At 43.9% G+C, this 18,052-nt stretch overlaps 1 protein-coding gene and 1 pseudogene across 1 annotated transcript in view; both read right to left on the bottom strand.

The window, feature by feature from the left end:
• LOC148398633 (microtubule-associated tumor suppressor 1 homolog A-like) overlaps window positions 1-4,720 on the bottom strand; it is an 83,095-nt gene extending 78,375 nt beyond the window's left edge. The window contains exon 1 of the mRNA XM_088372402.1: window positions 4,574-4,720. The gene's annotated coding sequence lies outside the window, so the exon portion shown is untranslated. The remainder of the gene's footprint in view (window positions 1-4,573) is intronic.
• Window positions 4,721-13,346: 8,626 nt separating this feature from the next.
• Window positions 13,347-16,756, bottom strand: LOC148398632 (uncharacterized; annotated as a pseudogene).
• Between the last annotated feature and the right edge of the window lie 1,296 nt (window positions 16,757-18,052).

The raw sequence follows: 18,052 nt of genomic DNA, 5'->3' as shown, positions 1-18,052 counted from the left end.
AATTTCCTCCAAAATGCGACTTGTACTCCGGAGCGACTTATATATGCTTTTATTTCACGTTATTGTGCATTTTATGGCTAATGCGACCTATATTCTGGAGCGACTTTTAGTCCGAAAATTACGGTATATACTAGCAGTATCTTTCGCTATTTGGTGTTTAATGAGGCTCCGCAGCAGAAGTAATACCTACAGTAGTTTACAGCGAGGCTTGCTGCCTGGCTATACTAAATTATATTTCGAAAACAATATCTATCCATCCAATTTTAAAAATAGTCAGCACAATATTTCTGATTTTGTGAGGTGCCTGGTACATCTTCCTCTACTGTCCCTGTCGTTGATGTCAGGAAGGAGTTGAGCCAGGGCGACCAAATGCAGCTTGAACCAGGATTTATTGCAGGGAAAAGGAGTTGGAAGGGAGGCAGGTGGGGAACCGACGACACAGACGGGAGGAAGACTCACGGCCAGCAAAACAGACAGACTGACCGACATGAAGTCCCCTTGGACAGGGTTAAAATTCTGACCATGAGCCTTCAGACAGACCGAGGGAAAACCAGATGACACGAACAGGAACACTGGGCACGAACAGGAATGGACACAACAGTAGACACCGACAGGGAGAAACACACGGGCAGGGCTTAAATACACAGGGTAACAAGAGGAAGCAGGTGACAGACATTACGGTAACGAAAGGGGTGTGGCTGAGCGAAGTGGCACGGGCGTGACAGTTGACTTGGCATTACCAGTGACGGCATGACACAAAAGTCATACTCGGATATTCACTGTTTTTTGCATTCCTATCTAAACACGGTTGAAATATGCTTATGTCGATTTTCAAGCGAGCGCACTAGATCTTTTTACCTCCAGCAATCCCACCCCCCCAAAATGACGCCATATTGTTTCCTAACTCTCACGGGGTCTCTAAGTCTGGCAAGTCTTTCTGCATTAAAGACAACCCTTCCCTCGCTCGATAAACACTTCGAGGTCCCTGTGAACGCCGAGGTAGCCACACGACTCGACTCGAGGGGAGAAGAGTATGTGCAGCCCTGCAATCAAATTTGTTTAGTATTTGCTGTGCCGTATTCTTCGTGGGTGGCGTCACTTTGGCAGCAAACGGGCCCGATTGCTGGTACATCTTTCACGTTTGCCTTGACCCTTGCTTTATTCAAGTCTGCTTGCACTTGTATAAAAATGAGTCTCGACTATATCCAGATAGTATGAGTTGCTAGTTAATGTAATATTTTTGTTTGAAATGTGCATTTCCTAATTTATAACAATGCATAACATAACACACAGCGCGTTTTTTCTGAAATAAATTAATTACATTAAATTCTAAATATAGTTAGCACGTCCGCCTCACAGTTCGGAGGGTGCCGGTTCGATTCCACCTCCGGCCCTCCATGAGTGGAATTTGCATGTTCTCCCCGTGCCTGCGTGGGTTTTCTTGGGGCACTCCAGTTTCCTCCCACATCGCAAAAACATGCATGGGAGGATGATTGAGCACTCCAAATTGCCCGTAGGTGTGAGTGCGAGCACGGATGGTTGTTCGTCTCTGTGTGCCCTGCGATTGGTAAAAAGGTAAAGGTAAAGACCCAATGATTGTCACACACACATCTGGGTGTGGTGAAATTTGTCTCTGCATTTAACCCATCCCCGAAGGGAACAGTGAGCAGCAGCAGAGCCTCACCTGGGAATCATTTGGTGATCTAACCCCCAATCCCAACCCTTAAGGCTGAGTGCCAAGCAGGGAGGCAATGGGTCGCATTTTTATAGTCTTCGGTATGACGCGGCCGGGGTTTGAACGAACAACCTTCCAGTCTCAGGGCAGACACTCTACCACTAGGCCACACAGAAAATGAATGGGTGGATGGATGGATGTTTTTTAACCAAGAAACATTACATTAAACAATAAAACTAATTGGTTAATAAACAGTAATAGAAAAAGGTCCAATTTTTAACCCAAACTAGGTTGTTTTTAACACAGCATTTTTAAGGTGTATCACATGAGGGAGCTCGACAGGGACTCAGTGTAGAATTGCTCCTTCTTAATCTAGATCAGTGGTTCTTAACCTGGGTTCGATCGAACCCTAGGGGTTCGGTGAGTCGGTCTTAGGGGTTCGGCAGAGCCTCCACTACAGCGGTCCGAACATACCTGATTTATTGTGTAAATTCGTGCTGACGCATATCTGAACTGGTCTCACAAAGGTAACAGAAGTCACACTGATTTGCAGGTATGTCATTTGTTATGAGTTCATGCATTGTGTTGGTTTTGTTCTTTGAACAAGGTGATTTTATGCACAGCTCCTTTTGTGCACGAGTAAAAACATCTGTCTTGAATTTGAAAAAATATTATTTTATTTTTCACTAAAGAGGGGTTCGATGAATGTGCATATGAAACTAGTGGGGTTCAGTGCCTCCAACAAGGTTAAGAACCACTGATCTAGATAGAACAGGACAATGCAAAGGACAATCTGTGATCTAACCCGTAATACGGTGACAGCAGTAATGGCCATTGTACACAAGCAGTACATGATTGCTTAGACCAGACACAGGCAAGCTACGACCCACAGGCCACCTCCGGCCCACGGGGTCATTTATTATGTATTAGTAAACCTTATTTGGGTCAATTTCCCTGCAATGACTGCGTTTCCCCAGTAGATGGGGAAACACCCGCCCGCGCATTTACTCCTGGAAGCTGTGTGAGAAAGCTCAGTGCACACTCACAAGTGCGTGTACGTACTCAGTAATACGGACCCGGCGCAAACCGCACTCCTTTTCTATCAACGGCGAATTTCGAATGTGGGCTGTGACGTCAGCATTCTCGTAATTCGCGCGCTGAGCTTTCAGATACAGTTTTACGCTGAAGCTACCCACAAACCTTCCCCTGGAATCCTTCCATTAAAACGAGTGGCCCAAGGAAAAGAAAGGTCGACACTGAGTGCAGTGTTTAAAGAAGAGTGAACAATTTCGCTCGACTACGTGTGTGAGCAGATGTTCAGCCACATGAACATCAACAAAGCCCCGTCACAGATCTAGGTTAACGGACCAACACCTCAGATCTATCCTAAAAAGTGCTCCAACAAATTTTACTCTAGACTATGATGCACTACCAAAAAAAAAAGGGGAGACCAACAACAGTTTCCACTGAAAATGAAGGGGAGTTTCTCTAGTTTGTTATAGAAAAAAATACATTTTGAAAATAATTTGTACAAATAGCAGGGATTGAAACTAGCGACCATTCTCATTTTCAAACAATGCAGGATGCTCAAGGACATTGATGCAATCTTAACTTTTAAAGTTCTAAAGGCCGACTTTAAGGAAGTGTTTCCCGTTTTCTCGCCAGGTGTTTGTGAGTTAAAGCTCTACTCTGATTTTCAGATATCCGTCACCATGTTGCCGTTTTGATTTCTTTATTACTTTATTTAGATGTATTCTTTCACAGATTCTTCAAGATGATGTATTTGGTCAGAATGTTTGCCGTTTGATGTGATTTCGATTTTTGATGTGATTTTCAAGATAAACATCTTTCATAAATCTGACCTGCAGGCGCTGAAGTGATGGAAACTGTTATTTATAATAACAGTGTCGTATTTAATGAAAATCACTGATGGTAGTTTTTTGGTGAAATACTTTTTTTTTAATATTGTTAATAAATGCATTTGTTTTCAGAAGCCTTTTTTTTATCCATGCTTTACTACTTACTAAAGGCATAAACCTTTTATGCAATGACCTTTACATGTCATTTATATTACTTGACACAAACACTACATCCATCTGCTCCTGGTTCGGCCCACCGGTCAAAATTTAGAACCCAATTCGGCCTGCAAGTCAAAAAGTTTGCCCACCCCTGGCTTACACCAATGTTTCCCAACCTTTACTGAGCAAAGCTGTCCATTTTATATAATAATATCTCACAGCACACCACCCAAACAAAGATATCACACAAATACAAATACTGATGATGATCCTGTCTCAATTGTCAACAGTCAGAAAGGGCTTTGTTGAATTTCTGACAAATTGGGGAACTTAAGGGGATACTGAAATACTGAAATTTTCAAAACCTTAAGAACATAACACATCTGTAGCCTACATGTCTTATTTGGTATTGCAGAGACCATAGCGATCCCTAAACATACTTCATGATGACGTCATTGAAAATGCAGTCCAACCAACATATTTCGAGGAATGACGGGGTTCCAATGTATTCCACATCTTACAAGTAAATTATTAACTTAAAGACATTAACTTAAAAAATTTACGTTAGAGTTTAGTAAGTGTTGTTGATATAGCCCCTACCTTTACGGTGAACCCTGCAAAAAGCACAGTATTTTCATCGTCATATTTTCCACCCAGGAATTGTAGGTTTAGTTTTCTTTGACTTCCCATCATCTTAAAGAGTTGCACCCTTTCGCGTCAAATGTTTCGCCAACGTTTATTCAGTTCAAAGGAGGTTTGTTGTTGTTAGATTTCAATTACATCATAATACCCAGGTTAAGTTTTGAATCGACGTTAAATTATTGGTGCTCAAGAAGACAACAGTCGCTAGAGTACCAAGAAACAAGAAAGGTTAACTCACCGTCTTGAGCAGACCTAAGAAGGATTTACTTGAAGTAGGCAGGCGAAGTAGCTGCACGCGACATTCAACTGCTCCTGCTGGGACAAAATGTGCACCGCAACTAAAGCCTTTCTCTAAGCGCCACCTGAGACACGTAACACACACACACCACACATGTACAGGCACACGCCTACGCTTTCCCTATTTCTCACACCCACCACCCGGACAGGGAGACAAGTCAAACTCCACGCAGGAAGGCTCGAGAGGGATTCGAAAACAAGTTCAGTTTCAGGCAGACCGTCGTTCTTACGATGTTGCCACTACAGTCAAACTTGGAACTAAATTATAGCAGATATTTGTAAATAAAAATGCAAGGTTAAATTACCTTTCCACCCTTTTATCAAATCACTGTAGATTCCTAATGTGCACAAGTAGATAATCTTGGATTTCCAGCAGTCAATGGTTTTTGTTTGTAAAGCCTCTAGGAGGTGCTAAACATGGTCAACCATTATGTTACAATCAAATCCCTACTTACAATTTTGTGCTGCGCTTGCTGTACCACTGAAAACTTGCTCCACTGTGTAAAATACAACTCTTTCACAGAACTGTTTTTTTTTCAGATTAGGTGATACAATTTTTTTATGTTGTTCTTAAACTTTTAAAGTTCACATAAAATAAGTTACATTTACAATTACCTTAAATTGTGTACCCGAAATATTCACTCGATCAGTTTTATTTCGCAACTCGGAGTGTTCTGCCCTCAGAATTGTTTTCTTGGTGTTAGAATTGTTTGTGTACTTAAAACTGATTTATTTTATTTATAATTTAAGCTAAGAAATGTTTTCTATGTAATGAAGCATATACAGAGTTATTTGTCGTTCGGAAGCAAACTGGAAATTTTATTCTGAAAATTGTGCATATTTCTGTTGAAGCGACTTGACAACTGATGAGTTAGTGTTACTCGCGTCATGCACGCGAATCTTTCTCCTCTCTTTATGCTCACGGAATCAATGGCTCTAAGTTATCATTGTTTTGTTGGATCACTTTATTATTCTTTATAAGAAGAATACTCGTAGAAGAAACAAAGTGTTTTTGTTGTTTCACTTGCAGTTTTATTTTTTGTGTTTTACACTGGACGGAAATAAAGGGAGCAAGACGCTCTGAATCCTGAGTTTGGCTGGCTGATGAACTGTGATAACGTACACGAAGTACAGACATAACTAAAGGGAAATGTGCTTTCGGGAGTTTGCAAACATATTTTTTAAGATTGTTTTAAACTTATAATCATATTAATATCTAGTATTGGAGTGCTCGTGTGGATTGGTGGGTGGCGAAGAATGTGCAGGCAAACTGCATGAACTTGTTTTCTTCGAAGTGTTGTGGAATAGGCCCAGATAGGGAGTACCGGACGAGAACACCTCAAGGTCGGTGAGAAACGAGAACAACAGCACGTCTATGTGGCCGGGCTTCGCGGGGAAAACCCAACCGCCTGACCTCAGCAACACCTGGACGGGGAGGAGATGGCCATCGACCAATCATCTCACAATATTTTGCATGCTTTAATATTCATATTGTGTTTCTCCAAAACTGGGCAACCCGGAAGAATGTGTCGTCTTTTGGTGGTCACAAAAACGCACGAGTTTTAGTGTGAGGGACCCGGGACCCAGGCCTGTATTAGTGCGCTTTGTCAAGAATAAACAATTGGTAAATTTGGTCTGATTGATCTACTGGTCTTCTCTTTGACAGAACGAACTCGCAAAATTGTTAGGTGCGCCAGTGTGTGGATTAGGACATAGCAATTTATGTGTTAAGTGTTGATCGCAATTTGGAGTCAGATCAATAACTAAAATCCGTAACCTAACAATTTCTTGGTGACCGCGGACGTGATGTCAAGAGAAGGGTAATTGACAACTCGTGGTCTTTAGCCAAGACACCGGACAGTGTCAGGGACACTGTCACCCTGTTGGCGAACCGTTTGGAATAAGCGCACAACGTTGAGCTGGTACGACGTCTCCTCAACCCTGAGCTCATCACCGATAAGGTAAGCAGAATACCTGTTACTATAAGTCGAAATGCTGCAAATTGAAAGAGGAAATTTAAGAGGAGACTGTCGTTCAGATCAAATAAGGTGTGCATGAAGTTAAGATACATACGGTGAATAAGTTTGGAACTTACGTGTGTAACGTGTACGGTAAAGTCAGGGACTTACGCGTACTACGGATAGTTCAGGGACCTAGTGCTTCGTCGTGGCAGACAAGGGTGCGGTGACGATCGTATTCAAATAGCTGGGGCTAATAAAGAGATCCACGAGGGGAAGTGAGGCCTCCTCAAAAAATATCCGGTGGTAACAGTTCCTCCTGTGAGAGATCAGACCGCTAAAATATCCAAAATGAACCAAATTGGGGGGAGAGTGTGTGTGCGCGCAGAGGATCCTCATGAGTGGGTGTGTATATGAGTGTGTGTGAGTGAGATGTGTGTTCTATGGAAGAAATCAGTCATGGAGAATGTTTAGGAGGCTTTTGAGCGATAATAGGGAAATTGAGAAGTGGACAATGGTGTGGTTAAGTTGGTTAGAGAAACTAAGATGAGCAAGGTGTGGCAGTAGAGAAAATAAGGCGTGTGACAGAAAGTTACTAGAACGGTGGCTTGATAGGATGAGAATAAGAGACAACAAATGTTGTGTAGAAGACATTAAAAGATGTCGAATGTGAACATGATGAAGGGCGCAACAGCAAAGTTGGCCTGCCCTTTGAGAGGTTGAGACTGATGAGCGTGCCTGCACTAGCGCGTAGTCGCAAGTCTGTGCTGTGCGCGTGGGCCTGTGCTATGCTCGTGCGGGCGGTGGGCCGGCATCATGATTGTTGCAGGAAATGGCCAGCCTGTAACCGGTCAACATTGATGCCGCGCCCCCCTCGCACGGGGGGTGCTATGGCTGCGGGCGGGGCAGGGACAGTGTGAGTTTCTCAGTGAATGTTTGAAACAGTGAGATTGAGCGGTTGTGTGCGCGCTCGGTGTGTGCGTTTATGTGCACACCCTGTGTGGGTGCGGGCGTGTGAGGAGGAAGACGGCATGGATCAGAGAATGTTCAAGAAAGGGGGGCTCACTCGTAAATAATGATAAAGATAGGTTAGCAACACGAGCGATTTAGAGGTTCAAAACAAAGACAATTAAAAGAAAATAACATTTTTGATTTGGACAATTGCAGGCTAACAGGAGCATGAGAAAGAAAGCTGAGAAGCGGGATCCAATTTAATCGGGGAGATTGGAAATTCACAGCACCATATTCTAAGGCACATTTTTGAGCAAGCATGACACAGGTAATAACGTTTGAGAGGTCAAGACATAGATCAGGGGTAGATGTAGAACGCAGACCTTGATGAGTTAATTTTGAATAATGATACTGAAGACACAATGTACTGTCGCATTAAATTGGAACTATAGACTAAACGTAGCTCGGAAATAGGATGAGTTGCAGGACTTACAATATAAAGACGAGATCGCTGATACTAGGAGAATTTGACATTTGGTAAACAAACGTTACTAGTGAATTGATGGCAGCAGCTACATTTGGAAATAGTCTTACAAGTTTGATGTCCCAGTCTGTCACTCTCAGTGCCAGGATCCCTGAAACTCGATCCCGAGACTCCGCCCGCAGCCGTGGACGACTACAAAACGGTGCCTGGCTTTGAGGCACCTTTGACCTTTGGCAAGGACAAAGAAAGATTGTTGTTGTGCTTGGAGGGGGCAAATACACCCCGGAGGAAAGACAACATCCTCGGGGACGAGAAAAGACAGTGAGAAGCGGAGGAACTCACAAAGATGAAAATGGACTCATTTGAACAATGGACTCATTCGAGAGTGATGGATGGGTTGGCTCTGAAGCAACCACAAAAGAACACCAACTTGAGAGTGTGAGGTGCTGCAAAAGAAGTGTCCGACGGCCAAATCGCACTCCTTGCTGTGGCGTTACCAAACTGGGTGGAGCTTGGGTCAAGGTGGACAGGAGCTTCATTGTGCACTGAGTTTGACAGAACTGAGGAGATTTGATAAGAAATTGAATAATGCGTAGAGCTACAGAGAAAAGCATTAGAGTCAGAGATTGAACAGATTTGGATAAAACAAATAGGCTAAAACGGTAAGGAACAAGAGCGAGATCTGATATTTTGGCTCGTCAGGCTTAAGAAGTAGAAGTTGAGTTAGATACATTTTAGAATAGGACATTTGGACTAAAGTGGATTCAGTCAAGAGGAACAGGGGCATTTTGGCATTTTAACAGGGATTGACAGCAAGGGAGATTGAGGATAGAAGATCTGGACAGCAATGACGTAAATTACATTAAAAACTGCCCATTCTAGGGAGAGGGCTTGGCGCTCCCTGTGTGGAGCTGCAGCTTTGCAGAGGGGGGCAGACCGCGCGAGGGAGTGGATGAAAGGAGTGGAAATAGGTGACGACTTAAGGAAGCAGGGAGAGGTGCTGGATGGTGTGACAGGCAGGATTTTTAGGAAGAGAAAAAAGGGGGGAGTGAGACCCGCCAAGAGGGGCAATAAAGAGAAGCAGACTGAGAAACACCTTTGAGCTAGACAACAGGAAAAAGGGGGAGAGCCAAATGATGACGTAAAAATCCAGAGGGAATAGTCGGACCCATCTTTATTGAATTTAATTAGGATAAGTAATAGAGATCGAGTTTGTAGGAGCAATCTGAGGTTATGGAGGCTCCCCTGACACGCGGGTCCCACAGTCGGCCCCCCCAGATAGACATATATGACAATTTGCGATGAATCTGATGGGCGAGTTTATGGACAATTGAATTGGAGATTTTACAATAGGTCATGTTGACAAGTATGTCCAAATGTGAAGAGTTACTATTAGGAGTCAATGTTTGACTGCACACTAACATACTAACTTTGAGTGTGTGTGCGCAGTATGATTGGCCAGAGAGGTCTGAAGTTGGGGTGATGTGTTTGCAATTGAGGATAAAATTCCTCTCACCTGAAGGGGTGGTACAGACTGGAGGGTCTGGAACTGGTAAGTGATGAGTTCTGACCGGAACCATGGCTCAATGATCAATCAGGGGCACCATCGACAACAAAACGGTGTGATGGAGAAGGCCCATTTCAGTGATATGGTCAGACAAGACAGAACTAGTATCGAACAGCAAGACTTTGGACGATTTGACGTGTGACGACTTTGAGCTCACCCGACGGGGTGACGGACTAGGTGGACAGTGACCAATTGTTTGACGCTTGAACGTGTTTGCGACAATAGCACGCTCTGCTTTGTTTTTCTGCGTGACTTGATTTTTTTTTTGCAGCATCAGCCACCAGCCAAGGAGCGGATTGCGCGTTGCTTGCGTAACTTGTTTTCATTCTTGCAGGTTGTCGATTGTGTTCGTGGAAAGTTTGTGTTGGCTTTACAAGAATATGTTAACCCTTGCCCTTTTGGTTTTTATGATGAACTTGTTGACGTGGTTTTCAGGACATGATCCGCGGGCGCCAGGATTCATTTTATGACTGTTTTTATTTTGATACTTGATGTCTGTTTTTGTTTTTGTGTGTACAAATGTCCGCTGTCAGCAGGGCTATAAGCTCACAGGAGTGCGATGATTTTTGTTTGTGTTGCCGAGTGTGTGGTGGACAGTCAAGTTTCAAGGACTTGGGGTGATGGTCCCGGGGCCCAGATGGTAGCTAGAGGTTCCACGGGCCTGGCTACAATGAGTGTGGTGATGAGGGGGGGACGCTTTGCAGGTTCCTTTTGATACGTAATGACACATTGGGTGAATGTGTCAAAGGGGGGAGTGGTAAAATAGAAATGGGTGAGTAGGTTTCAATTTGTAATTGTGATATACAAAGTTTTTTCCAAATTCACTTGTTTTCAAGCTTTAACAGGACATGCCAGAATTCGCCCAGCAGTGATGGAAGGAGCAGAGGAAGACCAGTGACATCTGGTTGTGGTGTGGTGATGACAAATTATAGGATCGCTTGCCGAAGAATGCATCAGGTATCTGTGCCCTCGTGTCTTTGATAATGCCTATGGTGGTTGTCCCCATTGAAATACAGAATCTCAATTGGAACCTGGAGTCCCCACTGGCGGGGCTCCTGAAGCGAGCCAAAAGAGACGTTTTGCCCCCGTGGTTGAGCGACGACGATCCAACATATATTGACACTATAGGAGTGCCCCGGGGTGTGCCAGATAAGTATAAACTCGTTAATCAAGTGTCCTCGGGATTCGAAAGTATCTTCCTATGGATCACCCCCAATAAAAATGTAGACCGCACTAATTACTTTCATTACAATGTCCAACGACTGGGTAATTATACAGCTGAATCATTTGCCGCAGTTCATGAACAATTGGCTGCAACGTCGTTAATGGCGTTCCAAAATAGAATTGCGTTGGACAGGCTATTGACTAAGGAACATGGTGTGGGTGGATTGTTTGGTGATGCATGTTGTACTTTCATCCCAAACAACACGGCACCAGGAGGCCGACTGACCAGGGCGTTGGAAGGACTAAGGACACTGAACAAAAAGATGAAAGATCATTCAGGCGTACACACCGATATTTGGTCTGATTGGATGAAAACGTTCGGAAGCTGGAAAGGCCTCATCATGTCTGTGCTTGTTGCTGTGGCTATTTTTACTACAATAATGATTTTATGCGGTTGTTGTTGTATTCCATGTATTAGGTCACTCACTGTCCGATTGATCAGGAAAACCGTTGGCTCGTGGCCACCGATGGGCCAATATACGCTGGTGACTCAACATGAGCCGCGGGGGGAAGGAAGGATCGACAGCGCGCTGGTAGCTGTTTGCTAGAGTAACGGGTGATGACCTCATAAATGAGGTCATGAGAGGGAATAAAGGGAAATGTGCTTTCGGGAGTTTGCAAACATATTTTTTAAGGTTGTGTTAAACTTATAATCATATTAATATCTAGTATTGGAGTGCTCGTGTGGATTGGTGGGTGGCGAAGAATGTGCAGGCAAACTGCATGAACTTGTTTTCTTCGAAGTGTTGTGGAATTGGCCCAGATAGGGAGTACCGGACGAGAACACCTCAAGGTCGGTGAGAAACGAGAACAACAGCACGTCTATGTGGCCGGGCTTCGCGGGGAAAACCCAACCGCCTGACCTCAGCAACACCTGGACGGGGAGGAGATGGCCATCGACCAATCATCTCACAATATTTTGCATGCTTTAATATTCATATTGTGTTTCTTCAAAACTGGGCAACCCGGAAGAATGTGTCGTCTTTTGGTGGTCACAAAAACGCACGAGTTTTAGTGTGAGGGACCCGGGACCCAGGCCTGTATTAGTGCGCTTTGTCAGGAATAAACAATTGGTAAATTTGGTCTGATTGATCTACTAGTCTTCTCTTTGACAGAACGAACTCGCAAAATTGTTAGGTGCGCCAGTGTGTGGATTAGGACATAGCAATTTACCGTAATTTCCGGACTATAAAACGCGACTTTTTTCCAAAATTTTGAACCCTGCGGTTTATAGTCAGGTGCGGCTTATATAAGATTTTTTTCATAATTTTTTTGTGATGACTTGATCACTTTTATACACTCGTAAAAAGGCTGTGGACCACTGTTGTGCGTTATCTTGAAGAAAAAAACAACAACAAAAATACTATTTTGAAACATTACTATGGCTGCTGTTTATTCTGGCTGTGTTGCTTGTGACTATAATGAGCTTTAATAGGAATGCACGCTAGGTGACCTGCGTCAAAGGGCTCTAAACCCTTTCTCTTACTCTGCCATGTGACTCAGAGATTACACAAAGCAGTCAGCATTTAAATTCAATTCTTCTGACATTTTGCTCACCAAAAACAAGTTGTAATGAATGTGAACTTTTAATGCATTTTATTCAGAAGGTTACTTTGAACCCTGAGGCTTAAATGGCGGCGCGGCGTATTTATGGATTTTTACGGCTTTCTGTGTACTGTCTTTCTTTGTAAAAAACTCATGTGCACGTGCGGCTTATAGTCCAGTGCGGCTTATGTAAGAAAAAAACAAAAATATCCCTGAATTTTAGCTGGTGCGGCTTATAGTCCGGTGCGGCTTATAGTCCGGAAATTACGGTATGTGTTAAGTGTTGATCGCAATTTGGAGTCAGATCAATAACTAAAATCCGTAACCTAACATAACGCACAGGGAGATCAGTACACATAGTATGTGCAACACTCAGTTTTTACACTTCTCAATTCATAGTACATGAAACATCGTACTTTCTATATATTTCTTAACACAGTACACGAGATACACTCAAAACATTAGTATTTTTCAAGGCACAGTATGTGGGCTAGACTATCAAAGAAAGAAGTGAAGTTTTGTAGACATGTTCTAAAAATTAATTCTGAACAAAATTGATGCCCACACCTGTAACGGACGGACAGTACAGCCAAGTGCGGTGACACAGTTTATTGTCAAGGGGAAGGGGAGCGGTGGAGGGCTGGAGCGGTGCACGGGCGAAGGAGGTTTCGTCGGGTAGGGATGGCTGGATGGCGGACCAGGAGCCGATCGCAGACAGGAGTGATCTGAAGAGGATAGCGGCTGACTGGGGAGAAGGACGGACAAGACAAACGGGACAAGTATCGAGTATGAACAATTCAGACAGTCAAGCGTAATTGGACCAGTGCACACACGGACATCACGGGACAAGCTGACGGAGATTTTGCGCTGGCTGCACTGATATAGCGCTCTCAATGAGCCCGTGCCAGGTGGCGGTGATTCCGGTGACAAGGGGACGTGGTCGGGCGGTCAGCGGCGCCTGCACGTGACAACTTCTTTTCTTTCTTTAAGCCTTTCCATTCCTTTTGGAACATAGGCCATCGATGAAGAGTTTCCACCCTCGTCTGTCTTGTGCCATTTTCTCCAGCTGTTTCCACGACAGTCCCATCTTCTTGACATCCAGCTCTGTGCTCCTTCTCCAGTTGTTTTGGGTCTCCCTCTGCTTGCCTTGTGGGTTCCATGTTAACGCCTGCTTGGCTATAGCCATGTTGTTTTTTCTCAGGGTATGTCCTATCCAGCTCCACTTCCTCCTCAAAACCCGTATCTCTATTGTTTCTTGTTTGGTGCGGTCCCATAGGCTGGTGTTGCTGATGCGGTTGGGCCAGAAGATCCTGAGGATGCGTCTTAGGCAGTGGTTTGTAAAGGTTTGCAGTTTAGCGGTGATGTGTTTGGTGGTTCTCCATGTTTCTGCTCCATATAGCAGCACTGTTTTGACGTTGGAGTTGAAGATTTTGAGTTTAGTATCGAGTGAAATGGTTTTGGTTTTCCAGATCTTTTCTAATATGTTGAATGCTGTTCTTGCTTTCTATTCTTGATTTCACATCTTCCTCCGTTCCACCGTCCACTGCAATTACACTTCCTAGGTATGTTAATTTGTCTACCTCTTCCAGTGGGCAGCCCCTGAGGCTAATGGGGTTTGTGTTTTTGTTGTTTACTCGCATTACTTTGGTTTTTGCTCCGTTTATTTTTAGTCCCAGTCCAGCTGCTCTTTTTTCGAGTAGTTGAGTTTTCTCCCGTATCTGTTGGTGGCTGTGTGAGAGTAGAGCAATATCGTCAGCAAAGTCCAGGTCTTCTAGTTGTTCTGTCAAAGTCCATTGGATGCCTGTCTTTTTATTGTGGTTAGTTTGTTTCATGATCCAGTCAATGCATAGGAGGAATAGAAAGGGGGAAAGTAGACATCCCTGTTTCACTCCAGTGAGCACAGTGAATGTTTTCTGTGTTGGTCCCTGGTGCAGCACTTGGCACTGCATGTCCTGATATGAGCTTTTGATTATGTTGATGAACTTATGGGGTATTCCGTAATGTGCCATTAAGCTCCATAATAGCTTCCGGTCTATGCTGTCAAACGCCTTTTCGAAGTCTATGAAATTTACGTAAGCTGGGGTGTTCCATTCTCTCGATTGTTCTATGATGATCCTAAGGGTAGCAATTTGGTCAATACACGATCTTCCACTTCTGAAACCAGCTTGATTTTCTCTGAGCTCCTCGTCAACCCCTTTCCGTAGTCTTTCTAAGATGATGCGGCTTGGCACTTTGCTCGGTGTTGATAGCATCATGATGCCTCTGTAGTTGTTGCAGTCTCTTAGGTCTCCTTTTTTGGGGATGACAGCAATAAGCCCATCTTTCCATTCTGCTGGTATGTTTTCTTCCTCCTCCCATATTTTCCTGATGAGTGTGTGGAGCATGGTGGTTGTAGTTTCAACATCCGCCTGTAGGGCCTCTGCTGGGATTTACGTTTACTACGTTTACTTGTTTGTCTGTTGTGGGCCATGTCTTGTCACCGTGGGATAGGGGGGAACGAAATTTCAGTTTCTTTGTGTGTCTTTGGCATGTGGAGAAATTGACAATAAAGCTGACTTTGACTTTGACTTTAATTTCATCTGGCCCTGTGGCTTTGCCATGTTGGAGCATCATGATAGCCCTCTTTACCTCAGATCTTGTTGGGGGGGCGCAATTGATTTTGAGTTGGTGTGCTGCTGGTGAGATCTCTTCTTCTCTTCTGCCCTCTGGGAAGAGGTACAGGAGCCTGCGCTCCCGCACCACCAGACTCGCCAACAGCTTCTTTCTCCAGGCTGTTAGGACCCTGAACTCGCTACCCCCTTCTGCGTAGCGTGCAGCAGAACTTCCCAGCTAGTTTCCTGGTGGTCATGTAAAGTTTCTTTTGTGCTGCTGCTTCCTGTGCTTCTTTAGCCAGTGCCTCAATGTAGTTTTTCTTGTCCCTTTCTTTTCCTTACTTCCTTGTTTACTTCCTCGTAGTCCTTGTAGGCTGCGGCCTTTCTCGCTCGTGTCTTGCATTTGTTCAGTGTATCCTTTTTGGCCCTCTTTTCTTCTATTTTTTTCCAGGTTTCTGTTGACAACCAAGGTTTATGATCTGTTGTCCTTTTCCCTAAAACTTCTAGACAGGTTTCCTTCCATACACTTTTCAGGCTGTTCCAGTATTCCTTCACTGGTTGTTCTTGCAGGGCTTGAAACCTGTTCTGGAGGGTGGTTTTATACAGCTCAGTTGTTCCAATGTCCTGGAAGAGGTGGATGTTGTACTTTGTTCTGTTCCCAGCAGGGGTATTGCGGTGCTTTAGCTTGAGTTGGAGTTTTGCAGCCAGTAGGTGGTGGTCTGATCCAGCGTCTGCCCCCCTCTTTACTCTCACATCCAGGAAAGATCGTCTGAACTTCCGGTTGATGCATATGTGGTCAATCTGGTTTTCGGTAGTGTGGTCGGGAGATATCCAGGTGGCTTTATGAATGGGTTTATGGGGGAATATGGTGCCTCTTATGACCAGGTTGGTGTCAGCACATATGTCTGAAAATCTTTCCCCATTTTTGTTCATGGTGCCAAGTCCATGTCTTCCCATGGCCAGTTCGTATCCATTGTTGTTGTTTCCCACCTTGGCATTCATGTCGCCCATGAGTAAGGTTAGGTCTTTTTCCTTCCTGGACTGGAGTAGATGTTGTAGTTGGTTATAGAAATTATCCTTCATTTCCTCCTCTGCATTGTTGGTAGGTGCATAGCACTGTATGATTTGAAGGTTGATTCTTTTATGGGTGGTTTGGAATCTTGCAGTGATAATTCTTGAGCTGATGGGCTCCCAACTGATGAGGGCCTGTTGTGCTTCTTTGGAGAGCATGAGTGCCACTCCTTCTGTGTGTGGTGCTGCTTCCTCTGCATGTCCAGAGTAGCGAATGTACCCGCCACTGGCTAGTTTGACTTCACCTGTATGGGTCCATCTGGTTTCGCACAGGCCAAGAATGGAAACCTTGTATCTTCTCATCTCTCCAGCAATGACTGTTGTTTTCCCTGCTGCGAACATGGTCCTGATGTTCCAGGTTGCTATGTTGGTCGGTTTCCTAGGGGATAGCAGATTCCACCGCACCCTCTCCAAATGGTTTTCAGTATGCGGCTTCATTTCCTCTTCAGCTTGTATGCTTGAAGAGTCTACATCTCCTACGTTGTGGGGTTTCTTTTTCTTCATCAATGTTTCTGTAATCGTTTTTAAATCCACTACACGGGTGATTGGCCCATGAGCTTTACCATTGCCCTATTTGCCAGCTTGACCTGTAAAGGGAAATGTGCTTTTGGGAGTTTGCAAACATATTTTTTAAGGTTGTGTTAAACTTATAATCATATTAATATCTAGTATTGGAGTGCTCGTGTGGATTGGTGGGGGGCGAAGAATGTGCAGGCAAACTGCATGAACTTGTTTTCTTTGAAGTGTTGTGGAATAGGCCCGGATAGGGAGTACCGGAGGAGACCACCTCAAGGTCGGTGAGGAACGAGAACAACAGCAAGTCTATGAGGCCGGGCTTTGAGGGGAAAACCCAACCGCCTGACCTCAGCGACACCTGGACGGGGAGGAGATGGCCATCGACCAATCATCTCACAATATTTTGCATGCTTTAATATTCATATTGTGTTTCTTTAAAACTGGGCAACCCGGAAGAATGTGTCGTCTTTTGGTGGTCACAAAAACGCACGAGTTTTAGTGTGAGGGACCCGGGACCCGGGACCCAGGCCTGTATTAGTGCGCTTTGTCAGGAATAAATAATTGGTAAATTTGGTCTAATTGATCTACTGGTCTTCTCTTTGACAGAACGAACTCGCAAAATTGTTAGGTGCGCCAGTGTGTGGATTAGGACATAGCAATTTATGTGTTGAGTGTTGATCGCAATTTGGAGTCAGATCAATAACTAAAATCCGTAACCTAACACCTGTTACCACCTCTGACAACGGGGACGTTAGGGTTGGATTTTGAGAGGTGGGCGTGACAACACCATATCTATAATGATCTAATGTCAGAAAAAAGAATTTTAAACAAGTATTTTACCTAAATAATATGTGATTATAAAACACAAAATGTACAAAAAACTGCAGATTACAATAGCAAAATATAAGGAAAAGTAAATAACTCCAGCATAATACTAAATATACAAAACAAGGTATGAACCTCTGTGCAGTACTTCTACAGATAACATACAGAGTACGTGTTATGCAACTAGACATGAAGCACAGCATCTTAAAGCCGGTATAATACTATACAAAAGGAAAATAGCGCTACTGTATATCATTTATTGTTATTCAATCTTTGAACATAGTATAAATCTGAGGTAATGTGCAACAAGAGCCAATTTGTGTGGAGAGGGAGCAAAAACAAACAATAAAAATTAAACCTCAATAATTAATAAGGATTGTGATTCACTCATTTTCAGTGTCAGTCGACAACCTTTCAGTCAGTGGCTTGTTGTCCTCAAGACACATTAAAAATGCTCAAGATTCTTGGGTTACCTGAGGTCAAGCACATAGATTGATTGATTGAAACATTATTGATCCTAGGGGTTGGGGAAATACAGGCCCCAGCAGTATTCATACCACAGAGCGGGTACATAAAAGACACACAGATGACATGAGCGCAACTCAATAGGCTCCTATAAGGCTGCCACACAACGGCGCCACAAAGAAAGCCAGTAAGTACGAAAGTTAAAAGCCATCAAAGCAAAGCA

The sequence above is a fragment of the Syngnathus floridae genome, chromosome 4, assembly GCF_059516105.1.
Source record: "Syngnathus floridae isolate MCC-2025c chromosome 4, RoL_Sflo_1.0, whole genome shotgun sequence".
Taxonomy (NCBI): Eukaryota; Metazoa; Chordata; class Actinopteri; order Syngnathiformes; family Syngnathidae; genus Syngnathus; species Syngnathus floridae.
Note: the sequence above shows the minus strand (reverse complement) of the source record. Positions and strands in the feature narration are given on the sequence as shown.